At 41.6% G+C, this 21,830-nt stretch overlaps 1 protein-coding gene across 3 annotated transcripts in view; it reads left to right on the top strand.

Annotated features, from left to right (window-relative positions):
• The window catches only part of FUT10 (fucosyltransferase 10), a 359,041-nt gene extending 355,870 nt beyond the window's left edge, over window positions 1-3,171 (top strand). For all 3 annotated transcript variants that reach the window (XM_032468336.1, XM_032468337.1, XM_032468335.1), the window contains one exon: window positions 541-3,171. The gene's annotated coding sequence lies outside the window, so the exon portion shown is untranslated. The remainder of the gene's footprint in view (window positions 1-540) is intronic.
• The last annotated feature ends 18,659 nt before the right edge of the window (window positions 3,172-21,830 follow it).

Genomic DNA, 21,830 nt, shown 5'->3' on the forward strand with positions numbered 1-21,830 from the left:
AGAGAAACTCTCCCTCAAACAGCTGCCCAACCTCCCCTGGCCTGGGAGTCAAATCCGTGCTTCCATCATGGAGAAGCCGGTTGAGTTTATTAGGACCTCAGGCTTCCTAATCCCATCAGCAACCTGCCCAAGGATTTGGCTTCACTCACCCATGGCTCCGTTTCCAATATTCAAAAGAAATTAGGTTACATTGGGTTGAATATTGAGCCGCTATTTTAAAATAGTGACAAAAAGAACTCATCACATTTGGCTAAGCCAAGTTGCGAGGATTCCAGCTGTTCATTGACGCCTCTTATTGGTGCTCAGAGAAGTCACAGGCTCACATCACCCCTGTAATGCAACCCCTGATGTAAAAGGAAGGAAAACATCGCTGTCCTTGAACATTTGGGACCTGTTACAACCTGATGACTTCCAGAGGATTCAGTCCATCAGGGCAATTCTATGTGTGGTTCTAATGTGCCGCAAAAATGCTGTTTTTCCACGGTCACTTCAGGTATATGATAAATTTACAGTTGAACACTTTTCTTTCTTGTCTTCCAGGTGGCAGAGAAGTGAAACCATCAGTAAGACCCATTGCCTTAGTGCTCAGAAAGTACCAAAATGCACCACCACTGAAAGACAAGCTTTCTACAGATTCACAGTGACTTATAACCCACTGGTCTATGGAAGGGGTCAGTTTTTCTATGTCTTGGAGCAGAGCAAAAGGGAAAATGAGCAACCACCTGATAAGTGCTCTTGAAAACGCTTAAGTAAAAGCTCAATGGTGTGAAGACCGTAGCTACGCGCCCCATCAATCCTGTGGTCCAATGTTACAAAGGTTCTGGAGAAATCAGCTCCAAAAAAAGCCATCTTCTCCAGGTGAAGGGAAGCAGAGAAAGAGTGTCTCCAGGCTGGCTTAGCCATCTAAATGGTCTAATTAAATAAAACAATCAGGGGTTGGCTTCTGTCCTGCAAGCAATTCCCCCAACTGATGGACTCCCAATAAATGGCAGGGAGCCAGCATTGCTCACGTGGCTTCTTTAATGCAGCCATTTAAGTGCTCAGCAAGTGTTACATTTAAATGTGTGTAAAGATTATTGCAAAAAAAAAAAAAAAAAAAGAAAAGAAAAAGAAAGAAAGAAAACCCAACACATCAGGGGAAATGTGTGACTATATGTACACAGAGCCACACATACAGGTCAAGTGGGAAATAGCTTTGGGGATATTTAGAGATTTAGCTTTTAGCAAAAGTCATTTTTCTCCCTCCAGTAAGCCTGTGAGCTTTTAATAGCCACTTTCCTTGATTGCCTTCTAGATCATCGTCTGCTGCCAAGTGGCCCAGTATGAACACACAGACTTGAGTTCTTGGGGGTGGGATGGGGGTGGGGTGGGGGTGGGGACAGTTTGAGAGGCTCCTTAGAGCAGAATTCTGAAAGCATGCCCAGACTGAGTCAACCGTGTCAGTCTCCTAAATTATGCCATAAAATAAAGGCTCAAGCTCAGATTTCCAGAATCCTTCTTTTTCGTTTTGAATATTTTTATATTCTGAGGAGTAAAAAGAAGTTTGGAAAAATGCCCTCCTCAGAGTTCTTACATGTTTCTGAAAATATTATGATGACCTTGGCAATGAAAATATTTTAGAAATATCATGAGATGGCCTAGAGAGTGAATTGTTAAACTAATTTATTATCTTGAGAGCTAATGATACTCACCTGCTCTTTTATGTTCTTATTAACATTTTTTTGGTGGGGGGAGGTAGAAATGATTGATTCTTGGACAGTTTTTTATCACTCAGAGAAAGCAAGACCCTAAAACACCACAATAGACTGAAGACAGGAGGGCCCTTCTCCAACCTCCTGAAGACACGGGACCCTTCCCCCACCCCCATACATCAAGACTCCTCTTGGGAAGGAGAAAGATGAAGGCTCAACTCTGAAAACTTGAACATTAACCTGAAGGCAATCATGATGAACCGAAAGGAAATTGTTTAAAAAAGAAGGCACTGAGATATTGTCCATTGACACAGTAAGTTTCCCAGTAATCCATTAGGAAGGGGAACTTGTAAGGAAGAAGATGTGATAATAAAGAGATAAGCAAACAGATAAAGACATGAATGAATGAATATGAAATATGTTTTGATTTTTGCACATCTAAGTAGTGGTGAGAAAATATGCCCTCTTGCTAAAAATAATTCATTAGAGGACTTGGAAATTATAAAAAAAAAGTATAACAAAAGTGTAATAATTTACCTTTATTTTGGATAAATAAATAAGGTTAGATAGAATTATAATATATATGTTATTAAGCTCTATATACAATTCTGAGTCTTGATTTTCATGTATTATATACTATAATCATGGAACCACGTCAAATGTTCTCCAATAACTGTTAATAGTTTTGCAATAGTCAATGGTCTGGAAGGACTATGATTTATTTAGTCATTTTTTATTGCTGACTATTAGTTTATTTGCCCCCACTATTATAAACTATGCTGTGATGAACTTGATACGTAGATCTTTTCCATATATTTGACTATACTTAGCTTTAATTCTTCAAACTGGAATCACTGAATGAAAGGATATACACTAATTTTAATCTCTTGGTAGGTTTAGCAGTGTATTTCCTGCAAGTCTGGACCACTTTGTCAGCAGTAGTGTATGAGTGGCTTTTTCAAGGCACCATTTTTACCAATTCTAAAATCACTCAATAGACGAAAATATCTAACTCCTGTTTTATTTTGTATTTTTGGCTATGTGTTGAGGTTGAATGTTTTATTATGTTAATTAGCAACTTGAGATATGTAAAATCTTTCTTCTACGTTTTTTGAACAATCTCATTATAAAAGTATATTGACTGCCATATATGTTGCCTTTTTTTTTTTTTTTTACATTTTCTTTTTCAGTTTCTGACATGTTCATTTTTATTCCCATGTGGTCAAATCTCATCTGTTTCTTATGCTAAGAAAATCTTTGTTCCAAAATAACATAAATAAATGGTCTTCTACACTTTAACCTTCACATCACTTTAACCTTCACATATACCTTTTTAATCTATCTACAAATTTTTCTGAACACAATGAAGTTTTAGTTTTTTCTATGTGGTTAATTTGTTGTGCCAGCAGCATTTACTTCCTTCACAGCCAATAATCTGAGATGACTTCTTTACCAGATAATAAATTTGTGTATAGAGAAATTCTGTCTATGTCCTTTTTTCTACTCCATTGATCTGTCTGATGAATTTTGTTCTGAAAGAGTATAATTTTAATTACTGTAATTTTATAACATGCTCTTTTTTCCCCAAAACTTTTTTGGGTATTTATGCTACTTCATTATTCTACTTGACCAACTTTCAGGGGAAAAAATAAACATCAGAATTTCCATTCAAAATTAACTTGGGAAAAGTTGTTAATTATTTAAAGTTACCAGTTAAGAACATATTTTGCCTCTTAATTCTCCTTTTATTTCCATCAATAACGTTTTAAAGATATTTTTATTTTTGTTTGTTAGATCCTGTATATATCCTTTTAAAGTTGATTCTTGTTACTTAACATTTTGGGCAACGATGGCAAGAATGAGAATTTTAAATTATTTACTACTGGATATATCTGGTATATAGAAAATACTTTTACAAAGTGCTTGACTTTATAGGCCAGAATTTCAGAACCCTTCTTATCAGCACTAAGGATTTGAGGCAAATTTTTGAGATTCTACTTTGTATTTTCAAAATGTTTTGCTATAATCACCATTTAACTTTCTCGTCCTATAACTGATGCGAGGTTTTTCTATTAGTTGAATTAATTATAACCAGATTCTTGATGCTAAAGTGAGTGTTCAATATTGAATTTTTAACTTTATATGACACCATACATAATGAAAAAGACAACACTCTCCTATAGCAAACAAGTAAACAAGCATTAGTGTTTCAAGGTTAGTAGTTCTATGACAATTATTCATTGAATTTCAAGTAAACCGTGTAAAAAAAGAAACAGAAACCTCCATTAAATAGAGTTGGGTGACCAGAAGGGGGCGCTCTCATGCCCTGCTGCAGTAGCACAGCCCAAAGGGAAGAAAAAGGACTTCTCTTCCTTGGCAAAGACTCAGCCAATGAAAAGCCATGGACTCTGTTCACCACGGCCCTCCTGAGTGACTTCCTTTTCCCCTCCAGAAAAGTGTTCTCCTTCCCTTCCCTGCGGCTGGGTGCACACAGCTGGCCATGGTTGCAGACCTCAAATTGCACTTCTCCGTCGATATCAAATAAACCCATTTTAGCTGGAGAAATATCTGGCAGTCTATTTGTTTCAGGTCAATAATTCTCACAGGAGAGTTTCTTGTAAACATGCTTCAGTATTCTGATGAAGAGATACAGAATAAATAAAAATCTGCTAGAAAGCACCTTCACCCCAACCTGACTCATTTGTTTTAAAGTCCTCAAGATAACCATATCTAAATCTTTTCCTGCTCTTCTTCTTATCTGTATTACAAATGTAAGAGCCAGCTCAGTGCTTTCTATTCTAAACATTGAGCTCAGTAGGTCAAGTGCATTAATCTCACAAAGATTCAACTACCAAAATTTGTGTGGCCTCTGATTTTTTCCTTGAATTTCAGCTAAGGCTGAACTACATAACCTGAAATTTTGATTTTTTCACAAAATCATGCTATTGGCAAATAGTCATAATGTCTTATTTCTCTTTCATAATTTTTATTTTTATTCTGTTTCACATCGGTTGACTACAGCTTCCCAAACAAGTTTAAACAGTACTAGTGAAAATGAGCATCCTTTCCTTCTTACAATTTTAGGTAGACATCTTCCATAAGCTGTGATGAGAAGGTTGTCTAGACTGGTGATTTTAAAATGATTTCTTTATTAAATTGAGAAAATATTTACTGGTTCCTGATTTAAATCTTGAGCAATAGGTTTTGAATTGTATCAAATACCATTCTGGCATCTCTTGAAATTACTGAAGGAGACTTCAACCTATTAAAGTGATTTTTAAAATACATTTTCCAAAAATCAAATATCTTAGCACTCCTATGATAAACTTGCCTTGGTTATGCAGTTTATTAACTTTTCCATCATGCAAAGGGTGTACCACAAATGATGGATGGCCACTTAGAATCAGAGAAGCAGTAGAACCTCCACCATCTCCTTGTCTTTCTTATCCTGCTGAGAGAAGGGACTTTGTGCAACACGGCCGGACATATCAGAAAAAGGATTCCAGAAGAGGGTCTCTGCTTTACATACTTAGAAGGGAGTTAGAAGGGACAGGATATACTCAATCATCCATGCAACAAAGGGACCTTGAAAGTGAAAGGGAGGGGCTTTGCAAGAGACGAACCTTTGGAGCTCAGCCTGAGGTCCCCTGTTCTTCCATGGAACCAACTCACGCTTGCTGAGCTGGATTCTTGCTAAACACTGAAAGGCTAGGAAAGGATACACCAGAGCCAACCAAGGCTTAATTCACTTCAGTCATACTTTAACTTACTAGTAGATTTTAGAAATTTTGCATATATTTTCATATACACGTCTATATATAGTATATATGCATATGTATAGATGTAAAGATAGTTTTCACGTTATATAAGCTGAGTGAGAGTATCAAAAGGTTGAAAAATTCCCCAGTGACAGTAAACTTGACAGCAAACACACATACACAGAAACAAACACACCCTCACACACACACGATTGTAATGTAAGGTAGGAAATGTGAGCTTTCAGAACGAAATTAATCAGTTATTTAAAGCACAAGACATGAACCGGGAAAATGTTTCCCTAGATAAAAATGAAACCCAGATGCTGAAAGAAAGGAATTAATGTAATATCCTGAAAACACATAGAAAAATATTAACTTTTAATAAAAGGTCATTACAAATGAGCAAAGGGGAAGAGTATTTGCTGGGAATGATGAGACAGAAGAAAGTCAGAGTGGGAGGGAAAACATTAAAGAGTATGGAAAAAGAGGTTATTTCAATTATTCAAGTGCACGAATGTTAAATGAATGATCTTTGCACATTGACTGAAATTAATGAGATTATCAGTGCCTGACACTCTCCGTTAGGGTCCTTAAGATAATTGCAAATGTGATTAGAAACACTATAAGTTAATAGAATTTCATGGAAGAGAAGAGAAAATCAGTCCAAGATTGGATGAAAGATGGATGATGCAGCATATTTTCTGTGTGTGTATATATATATATATATTTTCATATATATATTCAAATAAAGACACACAAATTAATATAAATCACATGGATATCCACTGAGGACAGTTTTAGAAATGAAAATTTTAGGGGATCTTAATAATTACAGGTTAGTTGTTTTATCTTTGAAACCTGGCATTTACCAGTGCAATTTATCCACCAATTTGTAACCACTTCAAAGAACAGAGGATGCAAGATGGCAGATAAAACTGGTTTCGTAAGTGTCAGGCCCATTTAAGGGACTTCTTTAAGGAAATGACCTCTCACATAAATAAGGGAGAAGGAAAAAAATGTAATGTTATAGTATCATAGTTAGTTTTTAGCTATTGCCCCACACGGAACTTCCTTTCTATTCCATTCTATCAAAAAGACACAGATGAAGGTCACACTCACCAGCCTAATGTATCCAAAGATAACTTTAAAAGTTTATTAAAATCATCTTAAAAGGAATATTTCAGTGAGCGATTTTAATTTAATTCTTTCTTGCTGAAAAAGAAGACTTAAGATTTTTTTTGTCTACATACGATCATAATTCTACTTATAATTCCCTCTCCTATTTTGGATTGACTTGGGAACACTCATGCGGAGTGAGCCTCCCCTGGCACTGGAAGTAAAGTCGCTGGTTCCCACGACCTTCCTCCCCCTCCATCGTCTGCCAGGACCACAAAGCCCGGAGCAGGGGGAGGGGGATGGAGGCTGCCTAGACAAGAACACGGGGGACAGTGCTGTGTCTACCTGAAGTTCAGGAGCTTTAACGAAGACACGTTTCTCAGGTGTTCGGTAAGCCTTTGGTCAATTTCTGGAGCACTCAAATGACTGTTTTTGACAGTTTTATCCAGCTTTATACTGCTTTTGGGGGAAAAGATGACTTGACCTCCTCACTACTGAATGAATCTTCCTCCTGTTCGTAGTTTCAAGAGGTGAAACTCAGGCTGGTGTAAGGAGAGGCTAAAATTGGAAGCAAGAAATAAGAAAAACAGAAAGAACATGATTGCTTGTTAGAGTATGACTGATTTCCCAACATTTGACCAGCCTTCAAACAAGATACCTCTTACAACTCTCAAATTTTGGACCAAGCCAGGTTATAGTAATGGATAAATTTATCTTTAAATTAGAAAAAAAAAAACACTTGTGCAACAATTCTTAAGGATGAAGCAGGGTATGGTGTAAACATTATGATGTAATGCATCAACCTAAATACATCTTAGCTATATCCATGTCACTTTGGGCAATTAAATTAGCCTGTATCTCAGTTTACCAATTAAAAAAAGGCTAATAAGATCTAGTTCCCAAGGATGTTGAAGGGATTAAACAACAATAGCAATTATGAAAACAGTTCGCTCGTATCAGCAAGTAGTCATTGCTTGATTAATATTTATTGCTTATTATACACTTGAAACACTTTTCTCTAGCCTTTCTGGGACTCAGCGCTCTCCTGGTCAACCTGGCATCTAGGAAAGGGTCTACTTAAATTGATCTAGAAGGTTTAAATAGATGTTTCACTTTTACTTGAGACATTCTCTCTTTAAATCACTGGTCTGCGTTTTCAATCAGAGCTCTGATTAGGAAGAGAAGTTTTTTTTTTTGTTTTCCTTCGAGGAATTCAGCCTTCAGAAAGAACATAGATTTGTTTGCTTTGTTTTGTCTTCGTTTTGCCCAAGAGCCCTTAAAATTGCGTGAAGGTGGGCACGATTATTAGGTTAAACAAAATGGAATGACGGCTATTGCATCATTTTTTGATCTACAAAAATGGTGACTTCATTCAGTACAACATAATGTAGGGGAAAGAGAACGGAAGTGGGAGTCAGGAAAGGGGGTCTTAGTCCACCAGGAACCAGCCGTCTAAGAGGAACAGGTCATAAGCTCCGTGATCCTGACGCCCTCTCTTGGGGAAGAAGGGTACTTCTGACCACATCTTTACATAAGCATTTCCCCTCCTACTGAACCCAATTTGATTTCTAACAGCATTCGAAATGCCTCCAAAGATCAGTAGTCAGCCTGTCAGGGCAGCGTAGGGAATTTGTAATGTCCCCCAGAATGACAAGAGTCTCTCCTTGACCAGACTCCAACCAGGCTCCTCTGAGCTCTCTGCTCAAGTAGGTGTTAACCTTGACCCATAAAGACTTAAGCAAACGCTGATGTAGTTACTGACAGCTCAAAGCCACATCCCTAGAATGACCCCAGTCCGCTCTTAACGTGCCTGCCCGAGAAAACTCGAGGCTGCCAGAAGGATGGACAGTTTGTTCTAGCCAGCCCTTGAAGATAGGACCTCCGTCTCCCCAGCCTCTGTGGGAGAGCAGAAGCCATCTTTCAGAAGTACCAGATGGCTTTCACATGGACCAACCCTCCCATCTCTGTTTTTTATTTTTGTAGTTTTTCACTTTGCTGACTCCACAGAGCCTCTGTTCACCTCCCTCCGTGTTCCTTCACTCTCCCTTTAAAAACACCCAGCTACCCCTATACAAGTCAAAACTGAGTTCAATTCATGCTAGACTCTTGCCTGTCGCAATAGCACATTACTGAGTAAAATCTGTCCTTACCATTTCAGTTAGTGTCTGGCTTTGTTTATTTTTGACAGGAATAACCCCCATGTTTTGGACATTTTCTAGGTGGGGAGAGGAACTAGCAGGGACTGCTCATCCCCCATGAATTCTACCAGATGGTTGGGCATCATGGAAACAACAGACCTTCAGAGCAATGTGCACAATTCTTCTTCTTTAAAAAAAGCACACAATTGATGATTGGTTAAATCAAGAAAAAAATTTTCCCAAAATAAGTTTCTCAAGTTAAAAACACATATTTCCAATAAAGAAAGAAAAAGCACTAAGAGTACCATGACCCAAAGAAAACCACTATTTTCATTTTGGAGTATTTTTTCTGGATTTTTTTCCCTATATATGTTCTACACAATTATAATGACATTTATGCAACTTGCGTATAGGTTCTCACGTCATACTTTTTCTGTGTTATTGCAAAAAATACACAGCTGTAAAGTATTTCATCATCTGAAAGGAACTGTACTGATTTTAATAACTTTCTATATTAGTATATTTAGATTATTTTAATTTTTTTCACTACATACTTAATGCTGTGGTGAACATCTTTTGGCATAAGTTTTTAGATTTTTCTCATATATAGAATTATTCTGTTAGGGTAGCATTTTAAAAATGGGTCAAAATAAATGAACAATTGCTTAAGTTGAAAGAAGTATTTACTGAGTCGAACATGCACGATGTAGGGAGTTACAAGCTGAGATAAATGACACTGTGTATAAATCATTCATAATACTAGAGACATAATCTGTCAATCACTAGGAAAGATGAGTGGTAGTTTTGGGGACCAGGTGTGTGAAATAGATCACACTGATGGTCATGGTTTAGTCTTCATTTGCTGGCCCCAGAGTGACATTAACTTGATCTCAGAGAAAGGAGTAAGGGCTTTTAATCTCAGAATTTAGGAAGGAACCCAGATTTATTAGTTAATTCATAATCTAAACAAGTGGTGCATGGCATAAAACAATCAAACCCAGAAATAGCTCCAAAGCATGTAATCATTTTTATATGATTCAGTCCACACCACGGGGTGCATAAAGGCAAAAAGGACCAGGACAGGGAAATGGTGTCATTAGTACATAACAGCAATTGCCTTGCTAATGATTCAAAGCTCATTTTTCTCATGCAAGCAAGATTTATGCTGACGTTTTACCATGTTAATTCCTTTCCCCGACGGCAGGTATCTAGAAGGGAGGTGTGCTGTTGTCACGCTGCTGCAGGGATGGGAAGCCATCCCACTGGGATCCCCATCCACAGGGCTCCCTCACTTTCTCTGCCTGCCATGACCCCTCCTAAGTGCCTTGGCTCCCACCCCGCCTTTTCTTCACAGTCTGGACTCCACCTTGTTGACTTTCTCTTTTCAACCTTTTGTTCAACCTCCTCCCACCTGCAATGAAAATGATCACATCTGTTTCCTGAGCTGTAATTCTAAGGCGGAGATAGTATCTGTCTTGTTCGAGATGCTTATCAGGTACCTAGACCATGACTGGTGGGTAGTAAGTCTCCAATAAAGACTGTTAAATTAAACAAAGGAGGTATGTCTGATTCCTTCAGGAGTTTACCCTCTGATAATTCATGCCAAAATAGTATTCGTGCCTTGGGTTACTCTTTCCAGGTAACTATGGCAGTTTCCCAAACCTATTCTGTACATTAACCCAAAGGTGCAAGGAATGTGGGCGTTTCAAGTATTATAAAGGGTAACATTAAGAGAGATAAAAGGGAGGGATGAGAGAGTGCTTTGCATTTGTTGCTTTGCAAATTCACTGTAAATAATTCAAAAAGGACATAAAAGACTCCAGAAGAAAATAAACACTATCTCTTGCTCTGCCACCCAGGAATACCCACGGTGCTTGCCCCACTTCTGGCGCTAAAGATCACATCAATTCTCTTCTCAAAACTCAGTGGCACTCTGTTGCCTTTAAGAGTCTGTCCACCTGCTCAATCAGGCCTTCAAGGCCACGGCCTCTGTAGTGCAGGATCCAGGACCCTCCTCTGGGGCCGGATAGCACTGGCTTCCATTCTCAACGCCTTTTACAATACTGCAACTGTGGGCCATTCCTGTCAGCTTAGGGAGATTTGGAGTCGCATTCACAAATGGGAAAAAATAACAAGCATCTCACGGGCTGTCAGGGATGATGAGACACCCTGGCTGCACGTCCAGAAGCCAGGACAGGGTTTGGCTCCCAGGGAAGGTTCTGCCCCTGCTGGGCTCCGCCCACCCTGTAGCTCGGCTGTGCAGAGTTACTGCTGTCCGGCAGGCCACTGCCTCGCTAATCTTGTTTATCTGTGAATGTTTTGTTCCTTAAACTTGGGAGCCCACCCTTGCTCCTCACCGTTACCTTGATTTATTCATTCATTTACCATCTATCTGTTGACGGCCTGCCGCAAGCAAGTCTCTGTGCTACATGGTGACGGACAAGAAAGACAAGACCATGTCCGCCCTCCCAGAGTTGCGGCTGCAGCAGAAGATACTGAATTAGAAAATGGGAGGGGATGTACGTAGTCTTGCCCGAATTCCACTCGAATCTCAAACTGAATTCAACACATTCTGACAGGACAGGTTGGGATTTTTTCCCCCATAAAAATATTTATTCTTATAATTATCAAAGAGTGCCTATTCACTATTAAAAAATTTGAAAAATATGTGGAAAAATAAAAAAGGAAATAAATATATTACCTATCACTCTACCATCCAGGAATAGCCGTTATGCTTGTTCTGTAGTATCATTGCCGTATTTTTCTAGGCATGTGTTATACATGAAAATTTGAGAAGTATGCAAAAATATACATTTTTCAATATTAGATATTAAAATTTTAACATATTTGGAACATTTTCCTGTCTCACTGAAATTCTTAGTATCATTCTCTAGTTGCTCAACATAAAGGAACTATTTTAACAAGAGAGTATATATTTTAATGGAACAGAATCTTTTTTTTGATTTATTACCTAACATGCAGATAGATTCTCAAAATTAAACGAAGCATCCTGCCTGTATTTTCTGATACAGATGATGTACCAGTAATTCATTCAAGCAGAGATTGTCTCTTCGTTGACTTGTAGTCAAAGATGAATCTGTGACCACATGCAGGGAGGTGGTGACAATTCACTAGATTGATGAATAAGGAAACCTGTCTTTGCTTTTCAGAAAACAATTGAGATAACTTAGAATTATTTATGGAAATTTTGTTTTCATCTAGGGATTCTCTCAATAGTTCTCTTTGACCAGGAATAAAAATATTGTTATTGAACTTATATCTCAACAGAGAGTTTCAGTGGTAAAATTACAGCTTGGGATTACCCCCCACCCCGCAACAATCATGTACCTCTAATCGTTGTCCCTAAAGTCACCTGGAAAAAAAGAGCAATAGATTACCATGCTCTAGAATCTCAATATCACTAAATCCTAATAAGAGAAATCACCAGTAAATACCTACTCTTTCAAGTTTTATTACCATTAAGATGTTTACAAAGGACTTTCCCATATATTATCTTTTTCTAACAGTACTGTAGGGAAGTATATTAATCCCACCTTTTTTTTTTTAAGGTACAGAAAATGTAGCATCCTTTCCCTAAACAGATTGCATACTTTCCCTAAGATAGTGAAGTCCTGAAGTCTTCTAAATCTGTGTATTCTTATGTTGTCTTTCCCTGTGATCCTAGAAGATAATAAATTATATCTTTTTTTTTTTTTAGTTCAGCATCAAATAAAGCCAGTTTCTCTCAAATCCCATGATGCCTAATGTCTGATTTCAAGAATTGAAACAGTGGACACCTTTATGTTAGAAAATGACCACACGGACACGGTGGAGCCAGGGTCACTGTGAGCTGGTTGGCATTTTTCCTGCAGAGAGTCCCCACAGAAACTCTGGGCAGCCGCCCTTCTGGAGAGGCCAGCACTCACCCACTCACCCAGGCGTTGGCCATGAGTCATCAATACAGGAATAGCTGCAACCAGCAGTAATGGTTTCTGCTGCCTCTTTCCCAAATCTCCAAGTCTGTCTTCTTATAGCTGTGTTGTCGCCGAAGCAGACATTGAGCCAAAGACCTAGGTGCAGTGACTTACTAGGGAAGCACTCCCAGAAGAAACCAGCAAGGAAGCCAGAGAAGTAGAATAAGGGGGGGGAGGGGGAAGCAAGCAGATGTCATCCTGATGAAGTCCCAGTCTCCCCAGGTCTGCTCGTAGGATGCCAACTCGGAGACCATTGTCCTACCTCGAGGTTAAGAAGCTGGATCTGTACTCCCATGCTGTCCAGTCATTGGCAGTGGACCAACTCCCAGGCACAGGACAATTCTCTGAAGGCTGTGAATAGAGGCCATTAGTCCTTTACCAGCACGGTCTGGGGCTTGAGAGCTGGACAAAGACATGGGAGGGGATTTGGGCGAAAACCGAAGTGTCTGATAGACTTTCCGGACCAGAGACTGCTGCTGTCCGCTGTCCTGTTCCCTGCGGCGGAGGAAGTTCACTTGTAATCACTCTGCTCTCTCCCCAGGGGTCAGCTCCTTCCACAGGACCAATGTATTGATGGAAACTAATCCTCTCCAAGTCACCTGGAGCTTTCCCTCATTATCTGGTGGCTCAGAGTTGATATCTATCTTATGAATGTGCTGGATGGCAGGGCATCTTTCTAAAACGTGTCCCACTAATAACCTTTACATGCCTCTGCAGAGGACTGCTCCAGGGAGATTAAGCCGGTCCCGAGAAGAGGGACCCAAGGCTTCATTAATGAACAACAGAACCGTCTCCTAGGGTTTCATCTGGGCCTGACAGGCTGGGTCAAGGAGTCACTGCCACGGATTCCCACAAGGGGGCGATCTTTTCTTTGACACAACATGAGTGTCCTTTCAACATTGCTCGGACAAAGGTGGGATGTCCTTTACCAAACACTCACACACTACTATGGTTTCCGAAGTATATGCTATATAAACCTAAGCGACCACTCAGTATCTCCACGGTTGCGTTTAAGGACACATCACTCTGGGGCTAAGATGTAGTTGAAAAGCAAATTACACCTTTAGTTAAACCAAAAGGAATTACAGCTAAGAATGCATGCACACAAAAACCTTACAATTCTCTTTTTTCCATCTGTTCTCTTTCCTTTCTCTCAGTCTATGGCTGGGAATGCAAATTCTCTCCCCTCTTCATCCCAAGCTCCAGAACAACCTTGTCTTACAGGACCTGGAAGGCACTCGGATCTCTCTCATCTTTCTCTTTCCAAACCTGTTCTCTTTCTGTGTTCGGTAGCTGTTTGCCTTCAGGAAGTTTCTCTAGCCACTCAGGCTCTCTCCTGATGTGTACTGCAAAGGTTCAGGAGCTGATAAGACAAAACAGAGTGTGATTATTGTCCCAGGAGAGAAGGAAAGCCCTTGAGAGGGTTCTTCTGAGCGTGTGGGGCAAGGAGGTTCTGCCAGAACTCCACGCACCTTGTGGCGTCAGCCGTCCGGAGCCCCCAGTGGGTTCCCGTCGGCCACCGCGGCACTGTGTGATGGACACACTCAGAGCCCCAGGGATTCGTGGTCATTCCTGGCTAAACGAGCCCTGAGGAAGCCTCCCTGCAGCGATGCTCTGACAGTGCTGTTGAGTTCCTCTGCTCACGTTGCCACCTGGGTCAGGGCTACTCTTCTCATGACTGTCTTTAGAGGTAACTGAGGTGGACAGCTACAGCACAGCATGACCTCAGGGGGTCTTCGTACGGTTCCCTGGACCCACACACACTCCCTTCATTTGGCCTTGCTGCTCAGTATCTTTTGACAGAGCCAACAACAACAACAACAACAACAACAACAACAACAACAACAACAAAATACAAAAACAATCTTGGAAGGAAGCCCCTTAAACTCTTTCCGGAGCAGAGCCTTAAGAGCTGTGGTGCCACAGGGGACAGGAGTTCTCAGGGGAGAAGGGCTCGTCATGTTGGAGAAAAGGAAGAAGATGTTGAGGTGTTTAAGTTAAATTCTGTATATGTCCCAGCTCTACCTAAGACTTGCTTATTCTTTTCTCTACCTCTTTTTCTGGGTGGATAGTGCAAGGAAAATTCTGGACGAGTCACCTATGTAATGTGAGCATACTCGCTAAGCCAAAGGCGGAAGCCATGGTCTGATGTTAGTGTTTCTTTTTTTCCAGCTTTATTGATATGACTGAAATTTAACTCTGTGTAAGTTGAACATGTACCATGTGAATTGATATACACATATATTTTGAAACGATTCCATAAGAAAGTTAGTTAACACGTCCATCACCTCATATAGTTCCCATTTGTGTGTGTGTGTGTGTGTGTGTGTGTGTATGGTGAAAGCATTTAAGATCTACCTTCTTAGCAATTTTCAAATATACAATACAGTGTTGTTAACTAAAATCACCATGCTGTACATTCCAGGAACTCATTGATCTTATAACTAGAACAGTTTTTCTTCAAAAACAAAAATAAAGTTAAAAAATTAAATGTCTTCCATTACATAAATTTTGAAAAATATTTTTAAAATATATTAAATGTAAATTAGTTTTAAATAATATTTTTGTGATTAGCCTCAGGTAGGAGGATTGTCATTATTTTTTATGTAACATATGCATTTGCTTTGGGACATTGGTGCCACTGGTGAGTGAAATTCGGTTTCCTTCTCTTCACCTCTGCAGGCATCGATTTGCATCCTGTAACTTGTATAGGGGACTGTTGATTTCCCTGGAGAAACAGGGAATAGGGAAGTGATCCCCACTGCGTTCAAAAATTAAAAGGCACATTGGGTGCAACAGTTTCCCATCAGCTCTCTGCTGAGTGCCACTGTGTCACTCTGCTGCTACGTACCAGGTGCAGACGTAGCCCCATGACTATCACCTGGATACCACTGCATCCTGTAGGTATTGACTCTTAATGCTTCACCGGACAGGTGAGTCTTCACCCTGGTACTGTCACAGCTCTGACTGTACTGAATGCTTAGGTGATGTCACCCTATCAAAACTGATTTTTACTAAGAAAGGTGAAAATGCCTCTCTTCCATTTAGGTTTTGGTCTATCAGATGGATCCTGAAGTACTGCGTAGTCCTCCAATGTCTTAAAAGAGTGTTAGTAAAGGAAATGTATTTCTCTCCACTTTGCCCACTTAGACTCTCCACTCTCTGGGGCTCTCAGGCATACATTCATGGCATCTCACTGGAGGACAGATCTAGATCACAGACCACACTGTACACAGGCTTCCTTGCTCCTCTGTTGGGTAAGGCTGTCTCCATGGGTCAAATTCTTGTTGCCAGGCAACTTCTTCCTTCAGAATGAGAACTCTCCCAAGAGGACCCTCCATCCATATGCAAACAGGCTCCTGCCAGCTGCTCTCACCAATTCAATAGACAAGTCCAGGCATGACTGACTCTCTCTTTGAGCTAAATTGAGCTCCCCATTACCTTAATTGAAGAGACCACAGGTTCTTCTTTCTACTCTTTCTCTAGTGAGAATTCTTTTTTCTTTTAGGAAATATGAGATACACAATAAAATAATATTACAATATAATAATCCATCTTCATTTATGAAACCATCCACCTTCCCCCTCCCCCACCAACCCACACATTCTTTTGCCATTCAACTTGGGTAAGAAAAGTGCAGAGAAGACTCCTGAGTGAATTAAATTACTTTCTTCTGCAGAGGTTTACGGTTGTCCCTGTCAACAGCTATGCCTACAGCAGTAGCTCTGAACTATATTTATGAAAGGCTTTCTAGGTTCCAGGTGCTGTGCTAAGCATTAGGGCTAAAGGTGAATCCAGCATAATCCCCGACATCTAAGAGCTCACGACCAGTTGGAGGTCAGCCATGAATGGAAGTTTTAATACGATGTGGTGCGGGCTTCAGGGATAACCTGAAAACCAAAGAAAAAGCAGCGATCCAGTCTTTCTAGAAAACGTTGCACTGATGTGTAGAGAAGCAATATCAAACTGCCCCTCTGATCCCCGACCTTGAGGTCTGGGATTTTTTTTATCCATGACGCTCAGGCTTCCCTATCAGCTGTAGTAGTGACTATATTTTGATGGCCACACAACTGCTTTCCATGGCCAGCCCTATGCTGAGATCAGATTCCTAATTTTCAAATTAGAATCAGTATCTAGGTGACTGAGACTGTCCAGAGGCACTAATTCTGCAGACCACCCTCCATTCCTTAGATGCAAGTCACACCTGAGGCATCTCAACCCACTGAGAGGCCAGCAAAGTCTTCGTTGACACGGAAGGGAAGGTTTGTCACTCTCTGTGAAGACTGAGTTGAAATTAAAACCTTAATTTCCTGGAAGACCGATGGAGTGGAACCCTATAAAGTTCCTCAAATGTTAGGTTAAAAGTGATCTGCAGCATTTTCGGCCATTCCAGGAATGAGAGAGTCACATTTATTCCTCTGTGAACTGTCAGGATGACAAAGGGGTAACTTTTTCCCGTGGAAGGTGGTAAAAATAAAAAAGAGCCGCAGGAGAGGTTTCTCGAAGCATCCCAGATGCCTTCAAACAATCGATACAGTGCGTGGCAGAGAACCTGGGTAGGCTGCTACCAGCAGGTGGCGGGTGAGAGCGATGACCGAATGAATGAATACAGATGTAAGAGAGCATGTGAGGTTCGTGCCTGGCTTGGCTGCGTGCTGCTTCAATAATAAATAACGTGAAAGAGCGAGACAGCCTGGCTTCAGGCAGAATTTTCTCTCCCAGGCTGAACCCAGGAAAAGAGAGGGATGGTCTTCATTTAAAGTGAGCGATCCTCTTAAGTGATTTCCCAATATGAATCTTCTGGGGTAAGCATCTCTGTAAGAGGAACAGACAGAGGGAAGTGTTTAAGGGCAGGGGGTTGGCATCAGGCAAAACCTCGGTTGATTTCCAGTGCCAGCGTTTGTTGGCTGTATGACACTAGGCAGGGTTCTTAACATGGCTGAGCCTCGGTTTTCTCATGTGTAGTATGGGAATGATAATGCCTGGGTATTGTTGGGAAGATGAAGCGGGGATATGCGTGTAAACGCTAGCACAGCACAGCACTCAGAGCCCACAGCTACAATCAGGATCTGACTGCGCGGATGAACAGGGTGTTGGACGTGTTTCAGCTCCTGCCTCTTGGACTTCTGTAAGCTCAGAAAGAGTGCTTCACTGAACTGCTTGGAACTGATGTTGGCAACCTTTCCACAGCGCAAGCTCAGTGACGTCCTTGGGTCCTCTGCCACCTCCCAGCCCACGTCCCCTTGGCCATCGTCTCCTTCTCTTCACCTCATCAGTTCCCCTCCACTCCATCTCCCAGTCTCCAGCTTCCTTGCCGCTAGTCCAGGTTGGGTCCTGATCATCATCGCTCATCTGCTGCATTACCTTTGCCTCCTAAGCCCTCTCTCTTCACTCCATTGCCCTGGTGCCCTGTTCTCCAGAATGAATTCTGTGATTGCCATTTCTGAACTTGTCAGCCTCCTTCTTGATCGCCTCCAGTGCTGACACAGTGACCTTACCCCCAAACTTAGTCCCAGCTCGCCCCACCAGCCTCGCCTATGAATCCACCTCCAACACCACCTACCATTTGCACCCTCCATACCAACCTGACTAGACCCTGCTCTCTCACTTTCCTGGGTATTTTCTCATGGAAATTAATTTGCAGTAATCTTCACCCAATTCTCTGCTGGGTGAGCAAAAACTCTTCTAAAACCTGACTAAGTCATAACTCTCAGAGACTAGCTCTCTTTGCTGTGCTCTGCTAGGACTTTGTGATCTCATTATCACAGCATTTTAGGATCCCCATTTAAACCATCGCTGAGTAGTTGCTCTGTGCGAGATAATAAGTTCATTTGATGCTTTTATATGTAAAAGCATGTGTGTGTGTGTGTGTGTGTGTGTGTGTGTGTGTGTGTGTGTGTAACCCTAACAATATCCTCTTGAGATTATTCAACCCTTATAGGTGAATAAATTAGTGTCCAGGAGGTTTACGCCAATGTCACACGGGACCTATGATGGCAGACTTAGCAGTGAACATATGATGGAAGATCTCAAGTCCTGTGTTTTTGTCACCAGAGCACAGCCTCCTCATTGCAACCAGTCACACTGCAGGTGTCCATGCATTAGTCTCCAGAACTCCCATGTGTTCTCTCAGAAGGACTAGATGCGTCCAAATGAGGTGTGTTTTTTTATTCTTTGCATCACCAGCTCTGAGTCCAGTGTCATGCATACCCCATATACTCAGTAAATGCTTGTCGAATGAAATACTGAGTTTTGCGTAGAGGAATGAGGTCTGACTGCATCTTGGAGCAGCCGTTCTGGAAGGGGCTGCAGGACAGTGTCAGAGATGGCTGTTCAGACATCCAGTGGGCAGGCAGTGTGGCCATGGCTGTGAGGGGGAGCAGGGAGTGACTCCCTTTCCAACCCTGCCAAGGGGATGCGACTGTACCAGCTGACCACATCAGGAAGTCTGATGTGGTCCTGGGCCACCTCTGGCGCTGTGTCTTAAGCTGCAACCCTGTTCATAAGTAGGGATGACTGGTTCCGTGTGGTCTCTCGGGAAGTCCCTTGTCACTTGTCGAAAGCCTCCCTCACTTCCATCTTAACAGAAGACACTCCATCACAGCCTCCACTTAATCAGTTCTCTCTCCATCTACTTCTGAAGCTGGCAAGTAAAATGGAGCCGGAGAAAAGCTATGCTCCCTGCAGGCTGCCCTTCTCCTCGGCCTGGACGCAGCTGCCAAAATACCCTGCAACTTTGGGGCCTAAGGGTTTTTTTATGTTTTGAAAAACAATATCTGTGACACTTAGTGTTCCCAATAAGGGTAATGAACATCAGAACTTGTACATGTCTCAGATCTCGCAAAAGCATGAGATAAGGCAGCATCTGCCAGAGCAGGGAGGAGCAGCGTGGCCTCCTGGCTTTTCTGCTTGGGCCTCATGCCCTGGAGAACCTTCCTGCAAACCGAGGTCTTGGCTGCTCCGTGGGGGGCAGACATAGTTGATCAAAGTCCCAGACGGCTGGATTTAACTGCCTCCATCAGTGCCTTCAAGGTCCAGGGGCCACAGATTAATTTCAAGGTCAGACAGTGGGTTGGCCGATGACTTCACCATAAGCAGATTTAAAAATGATCTTGTAGATGCAGAGTTACCAGGTGTCAACTCCCGGGGACGCTTTCATAGTCACCTTGCCTGATCCTGTTGAAAAAGAAGAGGTTTCACTGCATTTTTCATCAGCTGATGAGTCATCCAGCATCTCTCAGATTGGTTCTGCTCTGAGGGTTGCCGATGGGCAGATTCGAGCCCATTCTGCTGCACAGCTCAGCTGCTGAGCCGTTACAGGAGGTCTAATTAAATTAAGCCATAAGGCAGGAAAAAAAATTGTGCCATAACCTTCATAATCCATGAAATCTTGAATCGTTTGCCAAACATCAATTTCTTAAAAACGAGGTCTGGGGCACATCACCAGGAGATGAAATCCTAAAATGGAAACTGTCATTGTCTACAGTGTGTGCAGGGATGCCAAGACTTGAACCCGGAGAGGGAGTGGGGCCCAAGCTCTGGGCGTGTGAAGGAGGAGTACTCGTAAACGATGACCTTGAAATCCACATTAGCTCCTGCTAATTGGATGGAGAGAGTGATCCTTTCCATTCCTGAATCTGTAAAGTTGTTTTTTTCTCAGGGAAACGTTAACATCTGCTCTGTGGGGCTAACTCCGTCCTGCGTGTTTTTTTTTTTTTTTCCTGGTGGAGCTGGGTGAGCAAAAGAGGGGACCCCATATGGGCAGCAGAGCCTGGAATCCAACTTTCTGATGACACACGTCCTCAACTAGCTTCTCCAGGGAGTTCTCCACAGGCAGGGAAGGACAAAAACCAAAGCTAGCTAGGATGCTAAGCATAGGAGCACTGTCCATCCTTTTGTCACCACCAGACAAGGTAGCTTTTCTACCCAAGAAATTTACCACCAATGATGTCTCATTTATTGAGCACCTACTATTTGGCAAAGCACCATGATGCAGCTGACACATATAGTAATTATCTCACTTAATTCACACAGTGATTCTGAGGCTCAGGGATGCTGACTTGCCCAAACTGCCCAAGAGGAAGGACTCAAGTCCAGACCTCACTGGTTTCAGAGCTCATGTTCCTTACACCATATTAATCTTGTCCCACCATGTACATGGATGCTAAGCAAAGCTATACGCTATTTCTCAGCTTCCAAAGTGGAATGTGGATAAATGAAGATGAGCAAGAAAGAGCAGAAGGTTTCTACTCTTCAAATTTTCTTCAAAGGCTTTAAAGTCTGAGGAACAGCATGGTCTGATGATAGCTGAGGGGCTCCTGGTTGCTTTTTCCCGTCTTCATCTTATTGGCTCAGTGCTGGTAGGCAAGCCCGATCATTTGACATACTCAAGTTGTGAATTCCAAAGGAAGAGTAGTAAATGTGAGGGGTTCATTCTGAATCTCTTGGACCTTAACTATATAAGAAAAATAAACCATTGACTTGATCTTGGAGCAAGGATATTTTGACCTCAGAGATTTAGCCATGTACAAACTCCTGAGTTACTCAGATTTCACTCTCTGCCTGTCAACTTCGTGCCTTTTAGGTGGGGGATTTAAGATGTCCAGAACAACGTGCTATCTATGGTCCTGGGTGCTATACACAATTCTGGCCCTGTCTGGACATTCACTTACTAGAGGCTGTGAGCAAGGTGGAAAGTTCTATGTAGAAGAATGCAGGGGTCTCACTGAGACGACAGAGGAGGAGCATTTATCTGGGAAAGGTGGGAAGTTGTCATGCAAGGAGTCCCAGATAAGGACTCTCTCTCTCCACCCAGATAAAGGGTGAAAGAAGTTTGTCAGAAGGCTAAGTTAGAGAAGGGGGTTCCTTTAAAACAAAATGGTCCTCACAAAGGCAGGGGGACATAATAAGCATAGTGCCATGTACTCGTGTGAGGTATGGGGTGACTGACTATTGCACCCAGAATGATTTTAGGATCCAGCTTTAAATAATATTGAATGAAACAGTAGAAGTCGCTCCCTGTTCATTCCTTCTCCATTTTGTTTAATTCAAGGAATAAATCTTCCCGTGTATCCAAGTGTGGTTCCCATTTCTCTAACCCTTACTGGTTTCCCTTTTTGTCAAATAGAGAGCAGGCTTTCGCCTCAGGTATTT

Source organism: Camelus ferus, chromosome 26 (genome assembly GCF_009834535.1).
Source record: "Camelus ferus isolate YT-003-E chromosome 26, BCGSAC_Cfer_1.0, whole genome shotgun sequence".
NCBI classification, from domain to species: domain Eukaryota; kingdom Metazoa; phylum Chordata; class Mammalia; order Artiodactyla; family Camelidae; genus Camelus; species Camelus ferus.